Below are 13,753 nucleotides of genomic sequence, written 5' to 3'. Positions count from 1 at the left end.
CACTGGACATAATCTTACATATACCTCATTCTAGACACATATATCCATAAGCAACAAAAATGCAGTAATTGGGATCCATCACAATAATTATTAATAAAGTAACTATCTGCATGATCTGGAATTTGCCCATATTTGGGTTTGTTTTCTGTATACCAGTTTTTATGGAGATATTATAGTCCCCTAATAATACATATACTACTTCAGATTAAGAAAAAACTATATTTTGCCAAATTTTGTAATCAGACTGGGTTTAAATACCAGCTCTAATGACTCATAAGTCTATGATCTCAAGAAACTTAACATCTCTAAATGTTAACTTCTCAATTAGGGAAGTGATATGACAAAGTTGCTGTGAAGTCAAATGAAAGAACGAATGCAAAGTCCCAACCCCTTACACATTACCTCTGTTCTCAATCAATCATTGGCTTGAACTGAACATTTCTTACATGGTTCCCTGCTAAAGGTGTTTTTACATAGAGTAAGACCTAATAGATAATATTGTGTTATGTAATCTATAATTGTTATATGTAAAACTATATAAAAATATATAGTACCTATTTAGACATATGGAAAGGGAAAATTTTTAATGAAAAATTAGATTGGCTGAAGAGTGTGGAAATCATCACGTAGGGAAGTGATTAGCATTGTGGATATATACCAAACAATATTACAGAGATATATTAGAAATAAAGCACACTGACAGAAAGAAACCTCATTAGGATAGAATTCTGGAAAGTTGGTGTCTTCGCTTGCTATTCCCTGAGTCTGACTTTTCTAATCATGTAGTATTGTCAGGGATGTCTACATTTTAAACTTCAGATTTTGTCAAAAAAATAAAAACCCAAAAGGACTATATTTTAAGATAAGAAGCATATACAAATAATTATAAAGGAAAGAGTGTGAGTTTTGTAGTCTCCAGTTTCGTGTCAGTAACAATTTGATGAGGAATAGCCAATAGCATTTACGCTGCTCCAGGCTGGATCAAATTGTGATCCCACTTCTTGTCTTAAAGCTGCCTGGTTAGAAATTATGCAGCTTGCTTTGATGCCTGTCTTACTACTACTATTAGCCTTTTAGTGGTTACCTTAAGAATGACTGAAGAATACCGTTACTTTGCATCTCTCAAAGGCCATGCCCTGTTCCTGCATGCTTTCTTTCAGACATATTGTCTTCTGAAGGATGGTGCCCATGGGCACGGCAATTTGGGACATCTTTTGGTAGGAAGCATGATTTCTCCTGTTTGGAAACAAAGAAGTGGCTATGGAATATAAACTAAACACCTTCTCCCAGAAGTTATCAGTTGTAAAAGTTAACTCATTAATATAGTGTTGGACGTTTTTACCTGAGTCATACTTGAACTTCTTGAATGTGAGTCAATAACTGAGTTGAATTGTATAAAACCCTGATGGGTGGCAGAAGGGAAAGAACATCCCTTTCATCTGATCCCATGCCTGAGATTCCTTCCCTCTGCTATACTACTGGAAATTAACAACTTGTCTGCTGCTTTAAAAATTAATGCTGTTATCATTATAGAGAGAACAGAAGTGAGTGTTTTTAGGTTATTACTTGTACTTAGAAAGACATCATATTCTTTCTTCATGTGTTTGTGTTTGAGGCTAGGGATAAAGGTACAGGAAAAAGGATTTAAGAAAAAAACCCGAATCACTAGACATGGACTCTTCTTTTTGTTTCTTTTTTTTTTGAGATGGAGTCTCACTGACTCTGTTGCCCAGGCTGGCGTGCAGTGGTGTGATCTCTGTTCACTGCAACCTCCACCTCCTGGGTTCAAGCAATTCTTCGGCCTCAGCCTCCTGAGTAGCTAGGATTACAGGCGCATGCCACCATGCCTGGCTAATTTTTGTATTTTTAGTAGAGATGGGTTTCACCGTGTTGGCCAGGCTGGTCTAGAACTCCTAACCTCAAGTGATCCAGCCATGTCGGCCATCCAAAGTGCTGGGATTACAGGCGTGAGCCACCACACCCGGCCAAACATGGAGTCTTTACTCAACATTATAGTGGCATGAAAGGGGAGATCATGAGAATTAATGAATGTTTTAGAAGGCATGGATTACTTATAAAAAAGGAAAGATCAGGCCGGGCGCAGTGACTCACGCCTGTAATCCTAGCACTTTGGGAGGCTGAGGCGGGTAGATCACGAGGTAAGAGGATCAAGACCATCCTGACCAACATGGCTAAACCCCATCTCTACTAAAATACGAAAAATTAGCTGTGCGTGGTGGCACACGCCTGTAGAACCTGGGAGGCGGAGGTTGCATTGAGCCGAGATCGAGCCACTGCACTCCAGCCTGGCGACAGAGCAAGATTCCGTCTCCAAAAAAAAAAAAAAAAAAAAAAAGAAAGAAAACTCAATCTGCCATAAATTATGTGCTTGTTTCAACAACCCTTGTTTCTTTTTCTTTTCACTTCTCTTTTTTTTTTTTTTTTTTTTAAAGCGGCCTAAATGGGGTGAAGAGTGAGTTATCTGACAAATTTAGATTTTGCAAACCTGTGCATTGATGAGAGTGCTATTGAAACACATTAACAAAGATTTTCAACACACGAATGTGTCATTTCCTTTCTTCATGTACCAGATGCTGAAATACTACGAGATAAAGATTTTAGGTTTCAGTTGTAAAGAGAGAAAAGTGGATAAATCAGTGCTGCTTTCTTTAGGACCAAAGGTAAAAAAAGGCTTATTTTAATGTTTTATTCCAGAATTGTTTTTATTGATTGTTATGTGTCTACTCTATGTGTGTATGCATGCGTGTGTGTGATATATGATATATTTCTGTGTGTGTGTGTATATATATATATGATGAATGATTTGTAGTAGAATGCTTTATTCTATCAGCAGTAATTTGGTTTTTTTTTTTTGAGATAATCAAAAAATAGAGATTTCTGCTAAATTTTCGGTGAGTGAAAAACATATGTGTTCACAAATACACATGAAATATACTAAATGCTTTGTAGTTTGAACAGGCAAGGTGGGTTTTTTTTCATATAATTAAGCATATTTTGTTTAAAATATTGACTTTATTCAAAGTATAATTTGATATATTTCAGGTATTCTCCTTTCATAACTTTTCATGGAACATTTTTTGCTTTAATCTAATGCCTTTTATTATCTTTCCTTGATTATATAGCAAATATTGGCTGGGTATCTACTTTATGCACTTCATTGAACTAGATGTGGGGAAAGGATACAAAAAATAAAATATAGTTATTTTTGTGTTCAGGAATCTTATGATTTAAAACATCCTCAACTAGGCATAATGTAATTTGAGCACCTTAAGTAATATGAAAGAGCTATAGATAATTACTATGAAAATATAGGCGAGGCCAAAATTACTTCTATGGGAAAAAAGTCTATCAGAAATAAATCTTCATGGAGATGCTAGAAATCCTATTAATCTTGAAGAATAAGTAAGATTCACACAGCATACAATGGGAGGTTGGCGTTTGCATTGACCAGGTAAATATAGTTATAGGAAAACCATAGAACTGAGATTATGAATGTTTTATGCAGTGATTAGCAGTTTTCTGCAGTGGGTAAGAGCTGATCTTCTGGGAGTAGACTGCCTGTGTTTAAATGCCAGCTCCCCCGCTCACTAGCCGCGTAACATTGACTAGTTACTTACACATTTCAGGTCTTAGTTCCCTATGCTGTAAAATGGAGAAAATACTACTGTGTACCTCATGAACACACTGTGAGAACAAAATAAGAAAAGCTCATTTTTTTTTAAAACGGCATTTTAAAATAACAGTGATTCATATATTGATGGTTTTTTGTGTATCAGGCAATTTACAAAAATTATTTTTAATGCTCACAATAATTCTTTAAACTTATATTGTGATCATATTTTACATATCTAAAGAAACTTCAGTTCAAATAAGTTAAAATATTTGCCTAAGGTCACACAGCTAAATGATGTCACAGTCAATACTCAAATCTAGATTTCAGATTCAAAAGTTGGTGCTCTTTCTTCTTTGCTACCAAGGATGAATATCAGTGACCTCAGGCGCAATATAAATATTTCCATTTCTTACTAAAATCCTTCTTACAGACAGGTTCCTTAAGCTGTTCCTTAAGCATAAAACTGTTAGTTTCACAAATAATCTTAACTTAATTTCCATGTTATATACACATTCAACTACTGTTACAAAACTCAAAGTTTTTATTTTATGTAATAAAGAGGATCACAAGGTTATTATTTATTCCAAATCTTGAAGATAAAGTTGACCTTAAGAATATGATGAAAAAACTAAATAGGGAAAAATCTTGGAAAAATGAATACATGTCAAGTATGAAAAGACAGATGGTAAATATGTATTAAATATAAAGAACTTATTCACATGCATAGCTAAAAGCAACCTGTGGGGATGTGTAAGCAGTGAATATGAATAGATAATAACCCAAGAAGAAAAATATATGACAAACAATTACAGTGAAGTCTCTCTCTTAACATTAATAATAAAAAATAAAAATGAAAACCACTTTTAGTATTATTTAACGCTTATCAAAATCTAAATGATTCTAAAATAAGCTTTATTATTCAATGGTAGTGAATTTTGCTTGAAACTGCCATATTCATATATAAGTCTGGAATATTTATAAATTTATGCAATCTTTTTAAAGATCACTAAGACAGTAGAGCCCAAGAAGTTCAAAATAGTTTTCCTTTCACCTTTGAGTTTCACATATGGTGAATTATCCTAAAGAAATGTTTTAAAAGAAGAAAGCTAAATTATGAAAATAATGACCAGGTGTGGTGGCTCACGCCTGTAATCCCAGCACTTTTGGAGGCCGAGGCGGGTGGATCACCTGATGAACATGGTGAAAAATATAAAAATCAGCTGGGCATGGTGGCAAATGCCTATAATCCCAGCTACTCGGGAGGCTGAGGCAGGACAATCGCTTGAACCCAGGAGACAGGGGTTTCAGTGAGCTGAGATCGCACCATTAAACTCTAGTCTGGGTGACAAAGCGAGAATCCATCTGAAAAAAAAAAAAGGAAATATTTATAACATCATTATTTGTATCAGTGAAGCATTGCCGCCTGACAAAAGGAAAAAAAAGTTTAAAAGAAAAAAACTATATTTTAGAAAAATGACTATATCAATAAGATTATATATATACACATACATATACACACACACACACACACATATATATATGTTGAATTACTATGTAGCAAAGACTTGGAACCAGCCCAAATGTCCCTCAGTGATAGACTGAATAAAGAAAATGTGGCACATATACATCATGGAATACTATGCAGCCATAAAAAAGGATGAGCTCATGTTCTTTGCAGGGACATGGATGAAGCCGGAAACCATCATTCTCAGCAAACTAACACAGGAACAGAAAAACAAACACTGCATGTTCTCACTCATAAGTGAGAGTTGAACAATGAGAACACATGGACACAGGGAGGGGAGCATCACACACCGGGGCCTGTCATTGGGTGGGAGGTGAGGGGAGAGATAGCATTAGGACAAATACCGAATGCATGCAGGGCTTAAAACCTGGATGATGGGCTGATGGGTGCAGCAAACCACCATGGCACATGTATACCAGTGTAGCAAACCTGCACAATCTGCACGTGTATCCCAGAACGTAAAGAATAATAAAAAAAAATTTCAAGTTTGAAAAATTCATTTGAAATATTAAAATAATGTGATGATTTTAAGGAAAATGCATAATACCAAATGATATTTGCATGACAACATGAACTATGTTACATGTGTACATATATCCAAAGACTTCAGTTTCATTTAAAAAATTAAGGGTTTTTTTTTCCTTTATTAGGGTGATGAGGTGACAGAAATTGTATCCTAACATATCTATAATATTATGATAATGTTTTATAAGAAAAACAAGAAAAAGTAAGTGTATGGTTCCAAACAAATTAACCTTGAAATTCTTTCATTATGAATTTCCTGTAAACTTTTCATCCACTTGATAAAAAGCTGATATTACAGAAACGTGTTTCACTTCTCGTGAGCACGTGCTTTTAATAGATTACACAAACGCAAAGGATTTCACAATCCTTTATCAGTACATTGACATTTAATAGGAAAAGTCACTTTATGTGAAGCTACTGTTTTTCCTAACTTTGGAACTGATATTAAAAGGCACACTTGAACAGTGTGAGTCGTTCACTGCCTGCTAATGAAGGCTCATGCATGTATGTATGTTCACGTTACTAAAAAATTACAATGATTATAGCCAGAGTAAGGAGCTGAAATAATCTGGTAATTTTAATAATAAATGCTTTTGAAGCAAAGTGGCTTCACTGAGGGTAATATTTTTTGTTTCAGTTTGCTAGTTACATGCAGTGCAGAGAGAAATATTTTATTTTCCAATGTGTAACAGAAGAATTTTTAAAATTCCCACTTTAGTGAACCACAGAGTTTTCTTGAGGCATAACCCAAGATATAAAATCCAGTCATCTTGAAAAAGATCCTGCCTTTCATTTCATTTATTAATGTAATTTTAAATACTGCATTATGTATGTAATGAGCACCTTCAGGAACTCTCTGATTCCTCAACCAAAGAGATCAAAACTCCATATCACGGATCTGGCTTGGATGAGAGAAGACACATGATAGATAAGACAAATAAGGAAAATATGTTTTGGGGGAAAGAAAATGAAGCCAGGATGGGGAAGACAAGGCCCCAAGGGGTTGTAGGTTGAAACTGGATGTTCAGGAACAGTCTGCTTCCTTACTTGCTTTTTCTTTCTTCTTTCTTTTTTTTTTTTTTTTTTTTTTGAGACAGAGTTTTATTCTTGTTGCCCAGGCTGGAATGCAGTGGCCTGATGTTGGCTCACTGCTACCTCTGCCTCCAAGGTTCAAGCGATTCTTCTGTCTCAGCCTCCTGGGTGGCTGGTATTACAGGTGCCCACCACCACACTCAGCTAATTTTTTGTATTTTTAGTAGAGATGGGGTTTCATCATGTTGGCCAGGATGGTCTCAAACTCCTGACTTCAGGTGATCCACCCACCTCGGCCTCCCAAAGTGCAGGGATTACAGATGGTCTGTTTTACTGAGTCAGACTTTAGTGAAGGCCTGAGTGAGACAAGAAGGGATTCATGGGCTTTGAGCATGGGAGTGTCTCAACCTGCCTTACTTTTTAAGAGGATTCTTTTGGAAACTGTGTGGAGAATTAATTCAAAAGTGTAAGAATGAAAGTGAGGGTGCTATTAACATCAACGCTCAATAGCTCATGCCTGTAATCCCAGAAATTTGGGAGGCTGAGGTGGGAAGACTGCTTGAGGCTAGAGTTTGAGATCAGCCTAGGCAACATAGCAAGACTGCGTCTCTAGAAAAAAAAATAAACAGGTAACTGAGCATGGTGTCATGCACCTGTAGACCCAGCTACTCAGGAGGCTGAGGCGGAAGAATCGCTTGAACCCAGAAGGTCAAGGTTGCAGTGATGTGATCACGTGGCTGCACTGCAGCCTGGGCACGAGAGCAAGACCTTATCTCAAACCAAAAAAAATTGTCAAGGTGAAAAGAATGATGGGGCTTGGACAGGATGCTAGCAAGGAAGTGACAAGAAGCCCTCAGTTTCTGCACAGTATTTGAAAACAAAGCAACAGGATCGGATGAGAGATTGGAAGTAGTGGATGAGAAAAGGCGAGAACAAGGAAGACCTCTAGGTTTGGACCATGTTAGAATTCTAAGCAGAAATGTTGTTAGGCAGTGGCATATATGGGTCTGGAATTGAGAGGCGAGGTATGGGCAAGAGATAAAGATCTAAGAGTCATCAGTCTTCCAGATTATATTTAAAGCAGTGAGGCCAGTGAGATCACCAAGGGAGTGAAAATAGAAAGAGAGAAAACAGAACAGAAACTGGGCCCTCGCTCACTCTGCTATTGAGATACTGGAGAGAAGAAGAGGAATATCCAGAAATAAATAAAACTGCCCTGGATGTGCTATCTCAGTGCAATGATCAGTATCTCTCTTCTCCACAGAAAACCATGAGCATGAACAACTTTCATTTATGCATTCAGGGACTTTCATTTTTATACATTTACCGCTGCCAATCTCGCAAGGTTTTATTTCTGCTTCTACCACACAGGAGAAAACAACTTAAATTCTATGTGACAGGTTATGGATTTCTTGCAGGACACGCACTTCTTTGTTCTTTTCCATGACCCTGACTGCTTCTTGTTTTTCTCCTGCAGTGTCAAAAAGTTCTTCCTTGTCTTTTGTACTGAGTCTTCTTCCTCTACTCACCCATTGAATATCATGTTTTTCAAGTTTATGTCTCTGGTGTTTTTTTCCTGAAAAAAAGGTATCTTCTACTGTTTGATTTTTTCCTCCTATTCTTTGTTAAAGTGCTATGGTTTAGATGCTATTAATTTGTCCTCTCTTTTAATGCCCTGGGATTTTCCTCCTAATTGTCTGCACCATTGCTGCTACCCAAGAGGCCTGACTGGGCTAGATAAAAATAAGCTGAAGTCCAAAAATTGGAATAGAATGGAAGGAATGGATCCGAGGAAATCAGGAGTTTTTGTGCAATCTGATATGGGTCTTATACATGAGAGTGGTCTAGAAAAGAAGCTCTGGCTTCAGATTTGAGTGACTGTGCTTTGCTGGCATATGCCTAACTGTATCATGTATTCTCCACTCCATAGTAAGTAGATAATAATAATAAGTGGGTATGATAATAAATAGATGATGTAAATGGATGATATACCCACAATGAAAATCCTAGAAAAATAAAAGGTAGGCTGCTATAGAAAATCCACCTTGTAGCTAGTTGTATTATGTAAAACAAAAGCTGATTCTGAGACTGAGATCTATGTTGGCTATATTCGCTCGATCAGCACACAGGCAGTAGTTCAAGCCATGGAAGCAGATGAGATTCTTGGAGAGACTGTGCAGACTAAGAAAAAAGGCAGTAACATCAGAAAATGCCACAAATCCTATGACTGCATTATCTCTGATGAACATGATCTTTTTTTTTTCTGGAAAACATATATACCAACATTTCATGCAGTTCATGATAAACCAATCGCTTTTGAACACTGGCCCCAGAAAGCAAACAGACTTCCCATGGTGCACAAATGTAGCCATAGGGAATATTGTTCATTCCTCATTCCGCTGAGTATGCTTTAGTGCGCACCTCCCTTCTGGTCCACTACACTTGTCAGGGACATTTTATAGACCAAATATTGTCAGTTAGTCTAAACCACTCATAGACATGTACTAGAGAGTTTTCCTTTTTCAGAGTTTAAATAAATCTTCCCAGGTTAACCGCAGTTTAAAATACAGTAAGTCCACGAAATGTTTATTATCACCTCTATATGCTAAAAAAAGATAAACCAAAGGTTAGAGACTTAAAGAAAAACAAAATCAAGCTTCATCTCTAGTTCAAAGTGAAAGGGAGAAAAGCAAAATGTTTAATAAACAATATATATTGTGTCACTAATAATATTAATCCAGGTCACTACTGCCAAAGCAAAGAATACTTTTTTTTTAACTTCATTTGTATAGATAGTGATTCAGTGTTATATTTTGGGTAGGTCGTGAAAGCCAGATCAATTTATGTGATCAGAAAAATAAAGGAAGAAATTGATGAGTCAGATGCTACCAGGTACTTGCCTCTCCAGCCTCTTCTTTTTGAACCTCCTTTGTACCTGTTTGGAGAAAAAGAATAAAGAGTGTACTACCAACCTAACCAGGGTTATTATAGTCTGATTGTTTAAAATACCATTTTTTTCTCCTTTTGTCTTTTTCCTACTTTCCAAGGTACTCAAGAAAATTGAACAGATGTAATAGATCAAATTAAAACACTTTATTTCCTGAAAGCCTTTTTTGACTATTGTGATGTGCACTACCCTTCTCCTTTCATGGGAGAGACAGGAAGTTACCCGAATCTAGGCTGAAAATGTTATGTGAAAAGAAAGTATAACAAAAGGGACACTTGGCTTTTTAAATCTTTGTTTTCTCTTAACCTAGGTAAGGCATATTAAAAATAAATATGTAAAGGAGAAAAATAAATGATGTCTTTATGAAAAAATTAAAACTGCTTGCAGTTCCATGTTGTTCATACCTTAATGCTTTTTAACATGATATTTTCCATCCTGGAATGACCTTACCCCAGATTCTGCTCATTTTCAAAACCCTGATTCATTGTCATCTTATCTGTATTCCTACCTTGATTACCCACTTCCCCAAAAGAAGTAATCACTCCCTTTTGTACTATGCCTGTGCCTTTTATATATATATATAATATATATATATGTTATATTAAATATATTATGTAATAATATAAATATATTTATTATATGATATGCTGCCAATTATGCTATATAAAATATATAATATATAATATATTTGCCAATTATATAATATATACTATATTAACATAATATAAATTACATATAATTATACATATTATATATTTATATTATATAATATATAATTGGCAAATATATAGTATTATATATAATATAATTTGCAAATATATATGTTATATTAATATAATAATATATTTACTATAGCATATATTTTATGACATTTATGTATTATATATTTGTCAATTATATAATATATTGTATATTAGCATATAATATAAATTATATATTGTAAAATTTATATATAAATATGTATTATATATTATAAATGTAATTATATATAATGAATATTTATATAGTTATTCATATATTTATATATTCTATTTATTCAATATGTTGTATTTATTCAGTATATTCAATATTCAGTATATTCTATGTTCCGGGTTGCTTTAGGCTCTAGTGGCATAATGTGTACAAAATCAGACATGGTCCCTACTCATTCAGAGTTCACAGTGTAAAGATATTTATCAGATCCTAAGGCTTCAGCTTTTTTCACAAACGTTATTACCTGGTAGATAGAATAATCTGAGACGTTTCTTTTGCATTTCAGTAAAAATGGAGCCAGAATATCTCAAATGCGAGGATCAAAGCCATAATCAAACATATGGAGAAGGGGCCAGTAGGTAGCCTAAAAGGAAACCATTTCTGGTTATAGACACGCACTAAGTATTAATGTTTCAGTCAACACAGGACCATATATATGATGGTGGCCCCATAAGATTATAATGGAGCTGAAAAATTGTATCACCTATTGACCTCACAGCTGTTCTAAGGGAATAACACATTGCATTACTCACATATTTGTGGTGATGCTGATGTAAACAAACCTACTGCTCTGCCAGTCATTTAAAAGTATAGCACCTACAGTTACGTAGGTATGTAATACTTGATAATAAATGTTAATGGTTTATGTATTTACCACATTATACTTTTTAATCATTATTTTAGTGTGCATTCTTCCTACTTATAAAAAAAGATTCAACCGTAAAACAGCCTCAGGCAGGTCCTTTAGGAGGTCTTCTGGAAGAACACATTGATACCATAGGAAATGACAGCTCCATGCCTGTTATTGTTTCAGAAGATCTTTCAGTGGGAGAAGATATGGAGGGAAAGACAGTGCCATTGATGAGCCTGACCCTGTGTAAGCCTAGGCTAATGTGTGTGTTTGTGTCTTCGTTATCAACAAAAAAGTTAACGAAGTAGAAACATTAAAAAAATAAAGGTTAAAATAGCTTATAGGATAAAGCAGTTTAGAAAGAAAATATTTGTGTACAGCTATACAATTTATGGTTTAAGCTAAGTGTTATTACAAAAGAGTCAAAAAGTTGTTTTTAAAAAGTTTATAAAGTATAAATGGTACTGTAAACTAGGGCTAATTTATTATTGAGGAAATAAAATTGTTCATACATTTAGTGTAGCTTAAGTGTGCAATGTTTATAAAGTCTACAGTGTTTCACATTCACTCACCACTCACTCACTCACTCACCCAGAGCAACTTCCAGTCCTGCAAGTTTCATGTATCCTAATTGCCCTGTACAGGTGCACAACTTTGTATCTTTTATACCATATTTTTTACTGCATTTCTCTACGTGTAGATATGTTAGAAACACACATACTTCCCATCGTGTTCCAACCTGCTTACAGGATTCAGCACAGTATAACATGCTGTATAGGTGTGTAACCTAGAAGCAATAGGCCAGACCATCTAGGTTTGTGGAAGTGCACTCTATGATGCTCATACAGCAATGAAATTGACTAGCAATGCATTTCTCAGAATGTATCTTTGTCCTTAAGTGGCACATGTCTGTACATACCAGGTATACATGAACACAAGTTTTGCGAATCCATCTCTTACAAACTGAGTTCGAAGTTAAAAAGCATTAGTACATAGTTCCAATTGCCTTAAACTATAGGGTTTTCTTTCTTCAACTTTTTTAAAATTATATTTTAAGTTCTGGGATACATGTGCAGAATGTGCAGGTTTGTACACATGCCATGGTGGTTTGCTGCACCCATCAACCCGTCATTTACATTAGGTGTTTCTCTTAATCCCATCCATCCCTTTGCCTCCCACCCGCTGACAGGCCCTAGTGTGTGATGTTCCCCTCCCGGGGTCCATGTTTTCTCACTGTTCAGCTCCTACTTAGGAGTGAGAACATGCGATGTTTTGTTTTCTGTTCCTGTGTTAGTTTGCTGAGAATTATGGTTTCCGGCTTCATCCATGTCCCTGCAAAGGACATGAACTCCTTCATTTTTATGGCTGCATAGTATTCCATGGTGTATATGTGCCACATTTTCTTTACCCAGTCTATCATTGATGGGCATTTGGATTGGTTCCAAGAATGGCGATCATTAAAAAGTCAGGAAACAACAGATGCTGGAGAGGATATGGAGAAATAGGAACACTTTTACACTGTCGGTGGGAGTGTAAATTAGTTCAACCATTGTGGAAGACAGTGTGGCGGTTCCTCAAGGATTTAGAACCAGAAATACCATTTGACCCAGCAATCGCATTACTGGGTATATACCCAAAGGATTATAAATCATTCAACTATAGTTTTAAAGTGAATTTTGCTAAGTTTTATTGTCATCTCAGTTTTTAAAAATTATTTGTTTTTTTTTGTTCATTTGTTTTGCTTGGTGAGTAAAACTGCTATTTAAATCTAATACGGTAAATTTAAAGGGAGGAAATAGAGAGGAGTGTGAATCTAAATAATCCAGTTTGGCTTCTTACAATAGTTCATTTTCACAGATAATTGTTTATTTATTTTGCTTTGCCTCTCCCTGAGAAAGGAGATTTGGGTTCTGTGCCTACCTCCCTTCATTCCCTTCCGCCACAGTGGTCATATTCATTAAAGAACACAGTCCTTGGTCAGATCAACATAGGATTCATGAAAACCAACTCTCAGAAAGGAGGAATATGCAAAGATTGTCATTGCAAACTGCCAAATAAAGAATATCCTTAGTGATGTTTTCAAAATATATTGACAGGAGTTGAGTCATATCCTTACATGTCACTGCCTCTCCCCACAGTGGGATGAACACTTGCATCTGAATGATTGCCTTTCATTTCCTGGGCTGGATTTGAGTTTGCTGTCCTGATGCTGCCGGTGCACTCAGTTAGAACTGTGCTGTGCTAAGTCCATTACTCAGCATTCAACAAAATAAGAAACGATCAGAAGATGTTGGCTTTAGGCTAAATCTATCAATCACATGAACTAAACTGTGTCCAACAAAAGAAGTCATATAATGTCTTTTTATGGAATAGATTCTTAAAATGTGGTCCGCAGACCAATTGCATCACCTCTTGAGAATTTGTTGGAATTGTAAATTCTTGAGCCCTCACCCCAAATATCAGAAACTCTGGGGATGAGGCCCATCA

At 35.6% G+C, this 13,753-nt stretch overlaps 1 protein-coding gene across 3 annotated transcripts in view; it reads left to right on the top strand.

Moving 5' to 3' along the window:
• The first annotated feature begins 2,473 nt into the window (after nt 1–2,473).
• MSR1 (macrophage scavenger receptor 1) overlaps nt 2,474–13,753 on the top strand; it is an 83,702-nt gene continuing 72,422 nt past the window's right edge. The window contains exon 1 of one of the 3 annotated variants that reach the window (XM_073017955.1): nt 2,474–2,681. The gene's annotated coding sequence lies outside the window, so the exon portion shown is untranslated. The remainder of the gene's footprint in view (nt 2,682–13,753) is intronic. The other 2 variants (XM_007961718.3, XM_007961721.3) reach the window with 2 other exon arrangements.

Source organism: Chlorocebus sabaeus, chromosome 8, assembly GCF_047675955.1.
Source record: "Chlorocebus sabaeus isolate Y175 chromosome 8, mChlSab1.0.hap1, whole genome shotgun sequence".
Classification (NCBI taxonomy): domain Eukaryota; kingdom Metazoa; phylum Chordata; class Mammalia; order Primates; family Cercopithecidae; genus Chlorocebus; species Chlorocebus sabaeus.
The sequence above is the reverse complement of the archived record's forward strand: the minus strand, read 5'-3'. Positions and strand labels throughout refer to the sequence as shown.